We start from the raw sequence: 16,913 nt of genomic DNA, 5'->3' as shown, positions 1-16,913 counted from the left end.
AGTAAGATTTTGGAAGGAGGATATAGGATTAACTGCTTGGACATGTGCCCATTTTTTATGGTCATGTTCCCAGCTCGACAGCTAATGTAGGCATCAGCAGTAGCCAACCAGGGTCTTCCTAGAATGATAGGATACTGAGTGAGCTTTGCCTTTGGCTGGAGAACTAAGAAATCAGCAGGGTACTCCCAAGAATCAATGGAGACCATCACATCTTCCACAATCCCCTTAGGGTTCACGGTGGAGCGGTCTACTAGCTGTAGCATGGTCGCGGTCTTCCTCAAGGAGCCCTGGAGGTTAAGTTTGAGCATTGTTTCCTTCGTCATCACATTAATGGTAGCTCCCAGATCAATCAAGGTATGTGGGATCATGGTGCCATTGATGTGGACATCGGCTACTGGGCTTCTAGGGTCCAGATATTTTGGACAAATTACCTGCCCTAACATTAGGTCAGACAGTTGTCCTATGAAATTGTTGGTTGGGGCATCTCTCCTGCCCCTTCCTAGATGCCTAAAGCACTTCTCTTTGATCAACCTATTGTAGATAGGTACATCTTTTATGGCTTGGAGAAGTAGTATCTTCACACGTAAATGTGTCAATTCTCCCAGGAGTTCAGTTTATTCTAGGGTAGGCTGGACTGGCATGGATAGTCTGTTAGGAAAGGGTGGATTTTCTTAAGGTTCACTTTCCTCTTTATCTTCCTCAACCTCCCTGGGTGAAGGCTGGCTATCTCAAAGAACTTTCCCAGATCACAAGTTAATTTCTTGAATCTCGACAACATAAGTTAGGCATGATGGTTCCCCACTATACACTTGTTGAGCTTGTCTGTTGTTTGGGTTTGGATTTGGCTGGGAAGGCATTTGGGGTTGCTTTGGTGCAGCAGGATGTAATGGTTGTGGTTGGGAAAGTGGTGGAGGCAAAAGAGTAGGAAGAGATTTGTATTGGCGCCTCCACCCTTGATGAGGTGCATTCCACTGAGGTTGTGGCTGAGCATAGGATTAAAATGAATGGGTGGCTGGTTGGGCATGATATTGAGATGTGAAGGACCAAGGAGGAGGCGTGGACTAGGAAGGATGAGTAGGAGGGCCCCAAGAAGGTATGGAAGTCACTTGGTTGGGGTTGTAGTATGCCTGAGATGACCCTTGCATCCCTTGCTGGTATGGTCTAGGTCCATGTGGCCTCCATTGGTTTATGTAATAAAGACGTTCAGTGGCTCCCTCAACCCCTTGATATATAGCTTTATGTTCGGGTAAGGAAGGGCACTTTTCTGTAAAATTATTTTCTTCACAGACTGAAAAAACCTCTAGAGAGCTTAATGGGTATTCATTCCTAGTATGCCTCCTGGTGCATCTAGGGCAAAAAATGGCCAAATCCCTCTTTGCTTCTTCTTGTTTCATTTTGATATGTAAGGTATCCATTTGCATGGTAAGATTCTACAACATTTCACTCTTGAAGTCTTCCAGCATGTTTCCAATTTCTCCTTTAGTGGATGAGTTAGAGGAAGAGGTACTTGTTATGGGTTCACTCCTCCTACCTTTCTTTCTGGCTACTCTAGAATGGTTTCTAAAAACAGTCTTTATGTCCTCATAGGATAGTTGGTAGATGTCTCCCCTGACCAGTAGATGGAGGGTGTCTAAAAGATCTTCCCGAATTCCCCTGAGTAGGACCAACTTCAGAGACTCAGGGTCAAGTGTACACCCAGCCCTTTTGTAACTAAGCTGGAACCTCTCTTCATAGTCTTCCAGGGACTCATCACTTCCTATGGTGATTTGGAAAATTTATTATTTAGCATATTTTGACCTACAATAGTTTCAATACTTGTTGTTAAAGGCTTGCTGCATCTGAGCCCAAGTTGTGATGTTATTGCCAGGTAATCCCATGAACCAGCGCAGTGCTGCATCCTTGAGAGTATAAGAGAATAGTCTTAACTTTTGCTCATCTTTTGCATAGTCATAGGTTCTATAGATAACAACAATCTCAAACAAAAGTGTGTTAGGATCTTCTGCATTCAGACCATGGAAATGAGGTAGGGTGGAAGGGCTTATATTCTTCATTTTGGTGTCCTCATTTGTCTCCCGAATGGGAAAGGTACCCTCTGTTCTCTCTCCATTTCCCCTAGAATTTCTATTTTCAGCCCTTGGCTCCAAAGGAATGTTTTCTTCTTCTTCTTCCCCTATAGGTTCTTCAAATATGTCTTGTTGTTCACCTAAGGATTCTTCTTGATCGAAGCTACCGAAGAAGAGAGAAGGCTAGCTATGTGAAGCAGTGGGGGTGTTGGGCAAACATTTTCCTGAGTTATCTCTATTCCTACGAGGCATGAAAGGAAATCTTTTTGGTTGGTTTTTTGTTTATTTTTCCCCACACTGATAGTACCTAGAAGACTAAAATTGATTGAACAAAACAAATTGCAACTAATTGAAATGAACTTGCTGAAATGAAATTTGCAGAATTGAAAAGGAAAGCAAGGAAATGCAGAACTGGAGGAAAAGAAAGAACTAGTCTACTTTTGCTGAAATAAACTATTAGCAAAATGTTGCAATAGAAAATAGAAGAAAGCAATAATCACATAATACTTTGACGCTTCCCTAGCAACGGTGCCAAAAATTGGTGAGCACCAGTATTGCAGCAATAATGCTACAACTCCTGGGCTGCCTACTTTACTCTTATCAACCCGGTAGTTCGTAACAAACTTGGAAGCGTCAGTATTGTATGCACAAATACTAGTTCTTACTACAGTTTGTCACTTGGTCAGCCGGCGCAAGATCACTAGGAGCTCGAGACAACTTGAATTCCAGAAGAAGCTCTATATGTGATGAAAGGAAAGAAAGATAGGTTTTATTCTAACTGCAGAAAGGAGAAAGACTAAAATGTAAAGCAAACCTAGCAAACCCTAATTAACCAAGTAATTCTACTTTTGCAGAAAAATCTATGAAAACCATGAAAGGAATGCCATTACCTACTCAAGGAAGTAAACAACATCTAACTATGTTATTTTTGGAAGTAAATAAGCAAAAGACATATTTTTGGATTTTTATGTGAAATTGACATGCATGTAATTTATTGTGTGTGAATGTGGCAGCGAATAGGTGGTGTTGAAGGGAGGTTTTGGGACTTGAGAGGGTGTAGGATGGTGTGGATGGGTCTTAGGATGTCTCAGGTGGCCTTTTGGAGGCTTTCCTCACACCCGGCCTTCAAAAGAAAGCCTATAGGAAAATCTACAGGAGGACACAAGAAATCTACAGGAGGAAAATAGGGCAACTACAGGAGGCCTACAGGAGGAGGCCGAGAGTAGTTTTCATTGTTTTGAGGGTGTCATAGTGGGTGGAAAAGGTGGGTGAAGGTTGGAATGAGGTGTTAGGGTGCTTATGGTCTACCATGAATCACCGGGAGAGAGAAATATGACTAGGTTTGCTCAAGGAGAGAGGAAGAAGTTCTATGGACAATGCAGGAAACTAAGGTAGAATTGAGGTGAGACCTGGGCGAGCTATAGGGCATGGATCAGATGGAGGATGTGATGGCTGATAGGTTAGCCTACTGAAAGAAGAAATCTATTGCAAAGGAACTGACAGTCAACCAATAAGATCAAACAAGCAATGAAATGAGTGCATCTAGAAAAATATAGTTTTGCATAAAACTAGTCTAAACTATGATCTATTAAAGGAAATGCTGAGAAATGCTGCAAGAAAGGAAAGCATGAAGGAAGACTACTTTGAATAAATAAGTGAGCATGATGAAGAAGATCTGAAGCAAAGCAAAGCTGGACTATTAACCTGCTAAAAAGCTGCAAACACTAGAAGTCCTATGAATGAGGAAAATCTGTATTTTTGGGGCAGCAGGAGGGTCTTTACCTCAAATCATGGTCCCAAAGGGAGGAAGAGAGGCCAAGGCACTATTTCTAGCCTTTTTAATCTTCTCTTTATCACTGCTTAACCTACTATATAAAGCACAAATGGAAGCAAACTGCTGAATCATCAAAAGCAACCTATTCCTAACCATAAAAGAAATACATCTAACAACAACCTAATCTACAAACTTAAATAAAGCATACAAATACAAGTAAAGAGGAGCTTGGCTGCCTAGATTGGGCCCTAACCCAAGAGCTTCAGCCCTCTGAGGTAACTCAGTTCTAGCTCAAAAAGGATTCCATCGTTATTAACAAAACAATAACATGATTACATGAAACTGTCACAAAATAATAAGCTCGAAGTTGGAGCAGAGTTTACATAAGCAAAAATCCAACAAAAATCTGACCCTAGTGAGGCCGTAGGCCTCTCTACTTATACAAATTAAGCTACCAACAACATCCTTAAAATTAGGGAGGCTTGGCTCCCAAAAAGCGAGATAATCATCAGTCATCCTCCACTTTCTTTGCTATCTTCTAGTGCATGATTTCGCTGCTTGTACTCTGAGCTGAATGAAGGGGAATTCAAAGTGAGGAGTAATAAATGAGGGGGATTCCCTCTTATAAGTCCTCTCCTTTGTCCACTTCGAGTTATTGCTACCATTTTTCCATTGGGTCCTTGACTTTGACCTCAAAATTCATCAATAATATGCATTAAACACATGTTAGACCACATGGCATCATAACTAACTCAACTCACTCCATAAGCATAAATATAATCAAAAAATCATACAATAAGCTAAGAGAATGGTTGATTTGTCTAGGTTACGAGGTAAAATTAGCTCATATAATTACCCATTTATGAGGCTCATCACCTTCCACAAATTCCAAGAGAGATACAACGAGATGAAGGGACATACATCCATATGGCCTGACTACTATATCAGTTCTTGGACCTCAGTGATTTAGAAGTGAAGCACAATCTCTCTGTTGTCAACATTTCTGAGATTTAAGTTCTGAGACGGGGACTTTCCTTTCGTAAATCTCCTCAACTGGCCTGGTCATGCCATGCTTCAATCACTTTCACAATTTAAATCCATCAAGAGCATGCATATGAAAACATAAACAAAACTAATGAACAAAAATAAGAGAAATCTAATTCTCAATCCATGAACTGAACTCTCATTGGAATCTCATATCTCCATAGGAGCAATGAATACATTATTATATAGCCCACATATTTCTAATTTCATTATCCATTATCTGACTAATCTACTGTCCCTAATAATTTGCTGAATGATCACTGACTACATCTATAAATTTTCTGCCCTAATTCTGATAACTCAGAACACAAAATTTGCTGGCTAATTTGTTAGCAATTACATAGCTTTATTTTAAGCATTATCTTCAACACTCCCCCTTAATGCTTAATGAGGTGATTCCAAGCATATCCCTTAAGTATTCGAACTTCCCTTTAGGTAGTGCTTTGGTAAATATCTGTGCAAACTGTTCATTTGTTGTACAGAACGTTTTTTGAATTTCTCCTTTTTCCACATAGTCTCTTATGAAATGATATTTGATATCAATGTGTCTGGTGTGATTATGAAACACTGGATTTTTAGTTATGGCAATGGTAGACAAGTTATCACGGTAAATAGTTGTGGAATATTTTGGTTCTTGTTTTAGATCTACAATACTTTCTTCAACCAAATTGCTTCACATGTTGTTGTTGTTGCTGCAATATACTCTGCCTCTGTAGAAGGCAATGAAATAGTTGGTTTCTTCTTTGAACACCATAATACTGCACCTAATCCAAGTTTGAATACATAACTTGAAGTGATTTTTCTATCATCAAAAGATCCAGCCCAGTCACTATCTGTATAACAAACCAACCCAAAATTATTTGATGAAGTATACCAAATTCCATGATTTATTGTTCCATGAACATACCTCAAAATTCTTTTTGCTGCTCAAAAATGAATCTTACTTGGACTTTGCATGAATATGGAAATCAAGCCTACTGCATGCATAATATATGGCCTACTGGTAGTAAGATACAAAAGACTTCCTACCAGACTCCTATAGGATTGAGCATCTACCTTTTCAGCTCCATATTCTACGGAAATTTTTTCATTTGTATTCACGGGTGTGCTCATGGGCTTACAATTTACCATTTTCCATTTTTAAAGAATATTTGAAACATTTTTTTCTTGTGAAATAAAAATTTCATCATTCATCTGTGTCACTTCTATCCCAAGAAAATAATGGATCGAACCCAAATCAGTCATTTCAAATTCAGTCATCATAGCCTCCCTGAACTCTTCCACTAAAAAATTACTTGAAGATGTGTATATCAAGTCATATACATATAAGCACACAATTATTATATCATTACCATTTGACTTGATATATAATGTGTGTTCATTTTCACTTCTATTAAACCCCTTTTTGAAAAAATAAGTGTCAATTCTACTGTACCATGTTCTTAGAGCTTGTTTAAACCCATAAAGAGCCTTTTTCAGTTTGTAGAATTTGTGTTAATTTTCTACTTCTTCATATCCTTAGGGCTGGTGAACATATACATCTTTCAACTCACCATTTAGAAAGGCTGATTTAACATAAAATTGATAAACTAAGCATTTATATTGTGTTGCCAATGCCAAAATGGTTATGATTGTATCAAATCTTGCAATAGGAGCATATGTTTCATTGTAGTCAATACCTTGTTGTTGAGCATATCCATTTGCTAGTAACCTTTCTTTGTGCCTTTGCATTGATCCATCATCCGCATACTTGGTTTTATACAACCATTTCACCCAATGACTTCTTTTTCAGTAGGAGGATCCACAAGCTCCCATGTTGAATTATTTTTAATTGCTACCATCTATTCATCCACTAATTTGCACCAAACTAACTCTTTTACTGCATCTTCAAAACATCTTGGTTCTGCTTCAATCTGAGACATCAAAGCAAAATTAGTATAACCATAAATTTCGTTTAAATATTTTGTCCTTTTTGTAGGAGGACTTGGACTTGAAATAGGACTTGAAGTAGTAGAAGATGATGGAGTGGATGTGCCCTCTGAAGTATTTTTGATTACTAGATGGAGTTGCAGAAACAAAAGATTCATCTTCTTGTACAACAATACTTGGAGTTTGTTGTTGCACATCACGATTCCACTGCCATTCTTCTTTCTCATCAAATAACACATCACGACTAAGCATTAATTTTTCATTTTCTGGATTGTATAATCTATAACCTTTGGTTTCCTCACAATATCCAATAAAAACGCATTTCACACTTTTATCATCAAGCTTTCTTCTCTTTTCAGTAGGAACATGAGCATAGGCAATGCAACCAAAGACTCTTAAATGAGAAATATTGGGTTTTCTTCCACACCATTCTTCATAAGGGGTAATATTTTGCACACTTCTTGCTCGGAATCTATTAAGGAGATAAATAGATGTAGCTATAGCTTCAGCTCAAAAAATATTTGGAAGGTTTTTACCTTTCATCATACTCCTAGCCATCTCAACAATTGTTCTATTCTTACATTCAGCAATGCCATTTTGTTGTGGAGTATAACTAGCTGTCAATTGCCTTTGAATGCCATTCATTTTACAATAAGAATCAAAATTATTAGAAGTGAAATCTCCCCCTCTATTTGTGCGCAATTTTTTTAGACAATCACCACTTCACTTTTCCACAAGAGCTTTAAATTGTTGAAATATGACAAATACATCAGATTTTTCTTTAATGAAATATACCCATGTTCTTCTACTAAAATCATCCACAAAAATAATGAAATACTTATTTGTGTTGAGAGACAAGGTTTGCATAGGACCACATATATCTGCATGCACTAGTTCCAATGGTTTACTTGCTCTCCACGATTTTCCTACCGGAAATGAATCTCTATGTTGCTTACCATGAATACACCCTTCACAGACTTTATCAGTAGAACCAATAAGTGGTAACCCTTTGACAATTTTCTTGTTATATAACAATTTCAAGCCTTTCATATTGAAATTTCCATACCTTATGTGCCATAGCCAGGAACTATCATCATAAGCAACATTTAATGTTGTACTTGCTTCACAAGGGAGATTGAAAGAAAAAATTTTGTTTTGCAGCATATTAGTCTTAGCAATAATTTTACTATGATAATTTTTATCATAGATTATGAATTGCTTGTCCTTGAAAATAATTAAATATCCCTTTTTAAGGAGTTTCCCCACACTCAACAAATTATGTGCTAGAACAGGAACATATAAAACATCATTAATGTGCTTTGGTTTTCCTTGTTTTGTCTTCATAGCAATTGTTCCCTTACCTTTAGCTTCAGCTAGCTTGTCATCTCCCAATATTACATCAGATTTTGTAAATTCATCTATCTCTACAAAGCCATCTTTGTTTCCTATCATGTGATTGCTGCAACCACTATCCATAAGCCACACCTCTTTGGAAACATTATTAGTTGAATTAGAAGCCAAGAATAAAGTGCCAACCTCTTCTTTTTCTTCAGAAAAATTAGCTTGTTGTGTTTGTTTTTTCCAACAATTTCTTTCATAATGGCCAAATATTTTACAATAAAAACACTGAACTTGGGATTTATTAAATCTTTTACCTCCATCACTGTCATCATTACCTCTTCCTTTGTTGTATGCAGAAAAAAATCTTCCTCGACCTCTGCCTCCTCTGTATGTTTTTCCTCTTCCTCTTCCAAAAGTGTTTTGGCTTTCCTCATGAGAGGAACCACTTTTGTCTTTGAAAATATTTCCTCTTGCTTGAAAAGCTTGCTCAATAGATTTTTCAGAAGATCTATTGATTCTTTTCTCATGAGATTGAAGAGACCCCATTAGCTCATCCATAGACAACTGAGTTAGATCCTTAGACTCCTCAACAACAACAACAACTCCATCAAATTTTGCAGGCAAACTTCTTAAAATCTTCTCAAATTTTTTTTGATCTTTTAAATCTTCTCCATAAGACCTAATTTCATTCACTATACCCATAACTCTAGTGAGAAAATCTTGAATAAATTCAGAGTTTTGCATGCACAAGGTTTCAAATTCTCTTCTTAATGACTGCAACTTAACAATTTTTACCTTATCACTTTCTTGATATGCTTGTTGCAAAGAATCCCATGCCTCCTTTGATTTCATTACTCCAACTAGTTTGGGAAAAATAGAATCATGCACTGCTTGTTGGATTAGGAAGAAAACCTTTGAATCTTTCTTACGATTTTCCTTTAGTTGGTTTCTTTGGTCTTGAGTCAAATAGGCAAGTTTGTGAGCATCTAGTTATTTATATCCATTCTCTACGAAATCCCACAAATCTTGTGAGAGAAACAATGTTTTTATCTTAATGCTCCAAAAACCAAAGTTCTCACCTTTAGACATTAGTATTTGTAGTTGAGAAATATTCATATTGCTGCCCATTGCCGCTAATTGCTAAGCACTCCAACCAATAACTTGAATCTGCACAAGCTTCACAAAATTATGAAAACTCTTGCAAATGGCTTTCACAAACTTTTGAAACCTCCTGCCAACAACACACACTTTACATATAAATCAACTCCCTTAACCTAGCTATGGTACCATGTTAAATCTATCAAGAGCATGCATATGAAAACATAAACAAAACTAATGAACAAAAATAAGAGAATTCTGATTCTCAATCCATGAACTGAACTCTCATTGGAATCTCGTATCTCCATAGGAGCAATGAATACATTATTATATAGACCACATATTTCTAATTTCATTATCCATTATCTGACTAATCTACTGTCATAATAACAGTGATTACATAGCTTTATTTTAAGCGTTATCTTCAACAAGTCATATATCTATGGCACTCCTTATGCAGCATACACTTTGTTGCAATCACTCCACCGAGGAATTGATTGAAAAAAACTCAACATGATGAACAAAACCCAAAGTTCTAAACAGAGAATGGAATTGGGTTTCATACCTTCCACAACTTTTGAGAGAGATACATTGAGATGAAGGGTCATACATCCATATGGCTTGACTACTATATTAGTTCTCGAACCTCAGTGATTTAAAGGTGAAGCACAATCTCTCTGTTGTCAACATTTCTGAGATTTAAGTTCTGAGACCGGGATTTTCCTTTCATAAATATACTCAACTGTCCTGGTCGTGCCACGCTTCAATCACTTTCATGATTTTATCACTATTGAAGAAAGTCGTGAATAAAAATTTTAGTCTTATGAAGGCATCTACGGAAGAAAATTGTCTACTACACAATGAAAAATACAACAAAATTATGAAAACCTGCAAGTAAAGTATTCTAAAAGGAAAGGGTATGTCTCTTTGAGGACCAAATACAAAAGAACCAATCTTCTTGACAAGAAGGACCATATATAGATAGGGGCGATCATGTTCTCTCTAGAAGTGTTATTGTTCTCGTTAGTCTAGAGTCGTTGTTAATTCTTATAGTTTTTATCAGTTAAACACTAGAACTCATAATCACTGGCTAGATTTTATCTATTTGAATTCAACAACCTGCTTTGAACCCTCCTTCAGTTCGTTGTTCCACACAACATCTCATCCATTTAAGGAATACTTCGCATACTTATCATTACCAATCATTAACTCTCGTGAATTAATATCCTAAACCTCCATAGCCATAGGTGATCTCTGCTCCAATTCTCAGCATAACAAACCTCTGGAAATGTCCCAAAAATTCAAATCCTTAATCTGGTTTTCACTTCCCTTTAACTCAATGCCTTTTATGTGCCAATATGTGGTCTCCTTTGTCACGATATTAGCGAAGTCCTTCTGCTCTTTGATATGCATCTATGTAATATGCAGAGGTCTGCTCCCTATGTTGAGTCTCTCATGGCCATAAACAACATTGTTGAAACATTTGTTAGTCTCTCATATGATGCAAAGTGTATTGGCTCTGCTCAATCAACACAATCTTGCGATATTATGGCTCCAAACATAGGACATATTCATTTCTTTTCTTGTCACATTCTCATAAGATCCATCCTCTCTTGTTTATATTTTCTTGTGTGCATATCTTCCTTGAATTTAACAAGATTCTTGTTCAAGCATATTATCAATAAAGTCTTAGACATGTGCTTATAACTTCGTATATGTTGAAATCTCAAAGACATAAACAATGGCCACTAAACATATTTACCTCTATGGTTATATATTGTTACTTGTGTCTATGAGAGAAACAAAAGAGAATTTTGAGTGGAAGCTAATCGTAGTTTTGACTCTTCATGCATGGGGTCCTAGTCAATACATATAGAAATTTTTAAAGAAAACTGAATTTCTTTGAATTGCAGTGGCAAATTTAATTGCCAATTTGGTGCCATGTTGAAGATTTTGACAATAGCTTTATGCACACGATCCTCCAGCAGTAATAGCACTAACAATTCTTCACATATGACTCACAGAAAATCTACCTTCGTAGATAGCTCCATTGCTAATGAACAGATTTGAACATTAAGATGACCTGCAAAATAACAATGGTGGCTCAAAAAACCGCAAAAAACTCACATGACCTTCCAACTTAGCACATTCACGACAACAAGAACTCAGGTGACAACTTAAATATCATATTCAACACCATATTCAACATAACTCAGTCTCATGACCCTCAACTTCATAGCCTACTCTCATACCAAAATGACACCATAAACCATAGGGTCTGCAACTAAAAAATAATTAACATGCAACAACAAAACTGAAATTCACACCATACATATGCACATAAATAATCTCAGAAATAATCCATTAATAAAGAAAATATTTACAGGAGAATTCTTGGCCTATTCACTAGCTTCTCATTCCTCACATTAACACCTATTTACACAATGTCATGCCTCATGGACTCACCTAGATTTATACAAGTGGATCTGAACCCAAGTAGGTTCTATATCCTAAACTAACTCCCGTAATATCTCTCATGATCCATAAAATCTCTCAGCTAATCCCTTATCCCTAAATAACAACTAATCCACAATTCTGTCACTTCTTCCAAAACAATCTCGAACCTTATTCTATTTACAATGATTCTCATTCTCTCCTAAAATTATAAGAAAATACAATAAATAATTAAGTCCTAACTTAGGAAACTAACTCCTTTAGTAAATATTCAACCCTAGGTCAGATGCATCTCCACGAGGTCTTCAGGAAACAAAATAGGCCTAGGATACTATAGACAATAGGAATCTCGTATGGGAGAGATGAACTTCAGGTTTCATATGATTTGAGGAACCTCATAGATATGTAGAGGGGAGAATCAATGAAGACAAAAATATAGCAAGCTAGAGAAGAGCCCACCTATAAAATAATGACTCCAACTAGCCCAAGGAGCCATACCAATGGAGAATGAATGAATCAACTAGTCAGTAAAGGTATCTTCATGCACAAGCTCACAAACATTCCAACTTCAGGTACACTCATTTATTTTATGGTCATTGTTATAAATGTCACATCTTTGGACATAAGGTTTCTGATTGTAGAAGGGTCAAAGTTGAAAGAGATGAAAGTTCTAGGTATAATAAGTATCAGGATTTTAGACCTCAAATCTCTGCTCTCATGGATCTAAATTCCTTCTATATCCTAATGAATTATGTTGAATGCTTCGAATGTAATAATTTTAGGCACAAGGCCAGTAAATGTAGAAGTATATTTTATTACCCATCTAAGTCCAAGTAAACTTGGAAACCAATTTTCAAAAGGATAAGGAGGATTGGAAACAAAAATCTAGAAAGAGCATGGTATGTGGACTAGATCTGTCGGCACATAATCAAAAGAATAGATCGTATGTAGATAGTGGTTGTTCCAAGAATATGATTAGTGATAATAGGAAATTCTTGTCGCTAAAATAAAAACAAAAAGGGAACAATGAAACTTTCAGCAACAATTCCCCAACCAGAATTTAAGGTAAGGGAATAGTTAGTATTGATGAAAAAACTAAAGCCCAAAATGTGTTGTATGTATAAGGTATGAAGCACAACTTTCTTAGAGTTAGCCATATGTGTGATAATGGATATAATGTGACCTTTCAATCCAAATATTGTGAGATTCAAAATGAAAAGAATGGAAAGTTGGTGGGAAATGCATTTAGTACTCACAATAATGTATATGTGTTTGATGACTACAGAGTAAGATGTTATCTCAAAAAGACAAATGAAACTCAGTTATGACACATGATACTTGGTCATATGAATTTCGGCAATATAATAATAATCATTAAGTTGGGAGCTCTAAGAGGATTACCAAGATTATCAAGGCTTGATAATTCAATATCCAAATCATGTCAATTTTGTAAACAAACTAGTGCTCATTTCAAGAAAATCCAATTCTCTTCATCTAGACCACTTGAGCTAATTCACACAGATATTTGTGACCCAACAAAATAAAAAATTCCAAGATGAGAGAGCTATTTTATGCTTCTTATAGATGATTTTAACAGGACCACTTGGATAATGCTCTTAAAATAAAAATCAAAAGCATTTAAACATTTTAAAAATTTTAAAGCTTAGGTGAAAAATGAGAAAGATCTAAATATAAAATTCTTAAAATCATACAGAGGAGGAGAATACACTTCAAGAATGTTTAAAGAATTCTATGAAGAGCTTGGAACAAGCAGGCAATATTCTATGGCTAGGACTCCATAAAAAAATGGAGTATTTGAGAGAAAGAATAGAATAATCCAGGAGATTTCTACAGTGATGATGGATGAAGCAGATGTACCTCACATCTTCTCGGGAGAAGCATCACAATAAGTATGGTACCTATCAAACATAAAAAAACTGAGGCCTGATAGTTATAAAACTCCCTATGAATTGTGGAAAGGAAGACCTGCATCAATAAAACGGTAAAAGTTATTTTGGAGAAAATAATTTATCAAAAGTAATGATAAAAATCCTAGAAAGGTTGATTCACATGTTGATGGTGGTATATTTCTAGCATATTCTACTTGAAGTAAATGATACAAGTGATATGACAAAATGATAAAGAGGGTTGAAATTGAATTGGCATAGTAACAAATGAAATAGCACCACAATATGAGCCCTACAAAGGAAGCATGAACTCAGATGAAGAAGAGAGGTTTGATAATCCTTCGAGTCAAATTCTCGGAGATCAAATACTTGGGGTTCAAATCAGGAGGATATTTGTTCGTAGTTTAAGACTTACAAATATTTATCTGTTATCTCAAGTTGAGCCCAAGAATCTCATCTAGGAAAGTGAGAATCTTGGGTTATATGAATGTTTATTTCTTTTGTCAAGCATAAAAGCATCAGGGTATATCAGATGAATATGAATTCGTCATTCCTCAACGATGATATAGAAGAAGAAGTTTATATTGAGAATCAAAAGGGGTTCATGCTCACCGAAGATTAAGGGCTTGTGTGAAAACTGAAAAAGGCCTTATATGCCATAAAACACCACCCTAGAGCTTGGTATTCAAGACTAGACCAATACCTTCAGTAACAAGGATTTACAAAAGGAACTGTGGATAAAAAAATTGTATAATATGGTCCTATACTAATTGTGGTAGTGTACGTGGATGACATAATCTTTGCCAACGACTTGGAAAGATTGGGACATTAATTCACAAACTCTATGTAGACACAGTTCAATATGTCCAAGATAGGAGAACTATACTTCTTCTTAGGATTGCAAAATTTTCAATAAAAAATTGGGGTATTTATCTCGCAATCCAAATACCTATGGAAAACCCTGAAGAGATTTGGGTTGGAAAATTGCAAGCTATTTAGCACACCCATGGTTACAGGTTGTAAGTTATGAAAAGAAGATGAGACATTGCTGGTAAATTAGACTTCCTATGGATCAATGATATGAATCTTGTTGTATCTTACGAAGTCTAGACCCCACATCGTGCAAGAAGTAGGTACGATGGCCATATTTCAAGCGTGCCCCGTGAAATTCATGTCATTGTTGTAGAAATGATTTTCAAATAACTAAAAGGGACAACAAAATGTCATCTATGGTATGGTAGAAGAAAAGAGTTGAAATTGAGGGCCTATACTAATACAGATTTGGATGGCAATACTGATGAAAGGAAGAGAACCTTTGGTGCAACATTCTTCTTGGGACACTTCTCAGTGTCCATTTCCTTGTCAACTACTCAAGCAGTGTATATTGCAACTACCATCTATTTCTCACAAATTCTCTAGATAAAGTAGAACTTGAAGGACATGAAGGTAGAGTTAACATATCAAATTCTAATCATGTGTGATAAATCTAGTGCTATCAACATCTCTAAATATATTTTCATGCTTTCAAAGGCTGAGCCCATTCCTATCAAGTTTCCTTTCTTAAGAGAACAAGTTCTTGCTAGTGTTGTTTGACTAGAGTATGTGGCCACTAAAGAACAAATTGTAGACATATTTACTAAACCACATGCAAGAGAGTCCTTTTTATATCACTGACAATAGATAGGAATTGTCACTGGTCCTCCCAAATGAATAAATTAGAATGAGTATTGGAAACTACTAAACTTGAAGGATCATAATAGGTTTCAAGAGAATCCTTTGACATTTATGCCAAAGGGGGAGAATATTACTAGTGCGAAGGAGAAGAACAATTATGCTCGGTTTCAAGGGGAGATTAGGATCTTACCAACAGTTCCAAAGGGGGAGATGTTGGAAACTTAACATTGTCTGAATGGTTGGTGGCACTTGGTATGTTGGAATTGATGTCAGCTAGACTATAATTGAGGTCAAAGGGAGTAGATGTTAGTATTAATGAGCTTGTTGTTCACGGGGAGACCCATGCTTGCTATAGCGTTATGTAGAGAATCATCATAGTAGCATGCTTAGTGAAGACGTCATAAAAAGATGACTATGATGGTTGTAAGCCCCAAAGTTTGGAGGAAATTATGTCTCAAGAGATCGACTTAGTTTCTCATGAAAGTGGTGTAATTAGATAGTGTTCTAGAAGATATTTCTAATGGTATGTTGAAGTCTAGAAAAGGCCTTATGGATTAGAAGTTATAGTTAGTGGAAATTTGCAGATAGAAAAGCTCATTTGCTATGGACTTAGGTAGATTTTGAACTAATATCGAACTTAGGTGAGTCAAGCCTAGTCAGAGATTTGGTCACATAGAAACATTAGTAGGAGAATGAAAGCCCCAACCCCCCGAAACTCTAACCTATGTGGAACCATCTCTAGGTCGATATATGGGTTAGCTCAGGACCAATCGGAAGTCGGGTCATGTTCTGAAGACTAGTAGGAAGAACAAGTCCCCTTACTCACGTAGCCCCGACCTATGTGGGACCCAATATAGGAAAACAAGTAGAATAATGTGATTTCCTCATGGTGACGTGTTGGAAGTAATGTTGCAGATGATGTTATCATGATTTGGCAGTAGACACAACATGTGGCAGGAAGATTCAACATTTTTGGGTAGCCTAATGGGCCAAATATAGGTGACAATTGTCAGCATATATAAGATTCCACGTGGCCTAGATGATGTTAGCATGAAATAAGATGATGATTTGGAAGAACATCAAAGTTTGTTTCGAGGGGTTTTTTTGTGAAGTTCTTCCCATGTATTCGGTTTTCTGTGTTGTGAATAAAATATGCCAAAATAGTGAAAAAGGACCCAAGTCAAGCCTATAGGCAAGTCAAGTCTCCAAGCTAGTTCGACCTCTGAGAAATTTGGGGGTCATGGCTAATATGGGCACACAAGTAGAAAGATCAAGCCAACTCCTATCCTCCTGACCAATGTTGAAAGATGTGTCCAAGAATTAGTTTCATCGGGCCTTCCTGTGTTATTAATGAATTCATAAGCTATTGTTATAGACATTTTTGGGCACTACAACCCCAATCAAACATGTCAATAACAAAGGGCTCTTAAGTCCCTAAAAGTGTTGTTTCATAACCTAAAGGAACAAGGTCAACTAATTACATCATCTCCCAGAAGTTCTCCACAGGAAACTGCTCAGAACTGGTCAAAACTGGACCATCTCACCTGCTCCATAGTCAAAGTGCGATGCATCCCACCTAATGCACATGGGAGGTGCAATGCATACTGAAAATCCCTTCTGTAGGGTGCG

The sequence above is a fragment of the Pinus tabuliformis genome, chromosome 5_1 (assembly GCF_031772625.1).
Source record: "Pinus tabuliformis cultivar Carrire ecotype Pingquan chromosome 5_1, CPIR1, whole genome shotgun sequence".
Lineage (NCBI taxonomy): Eukaryota > Viridiplantae > Streptophyta > Pinopsida > Pinales > Pinaceae > Pinus > Pinus tabuliformis.
This window is presented reverse-complemented; position numbering follows the sequence as displayed.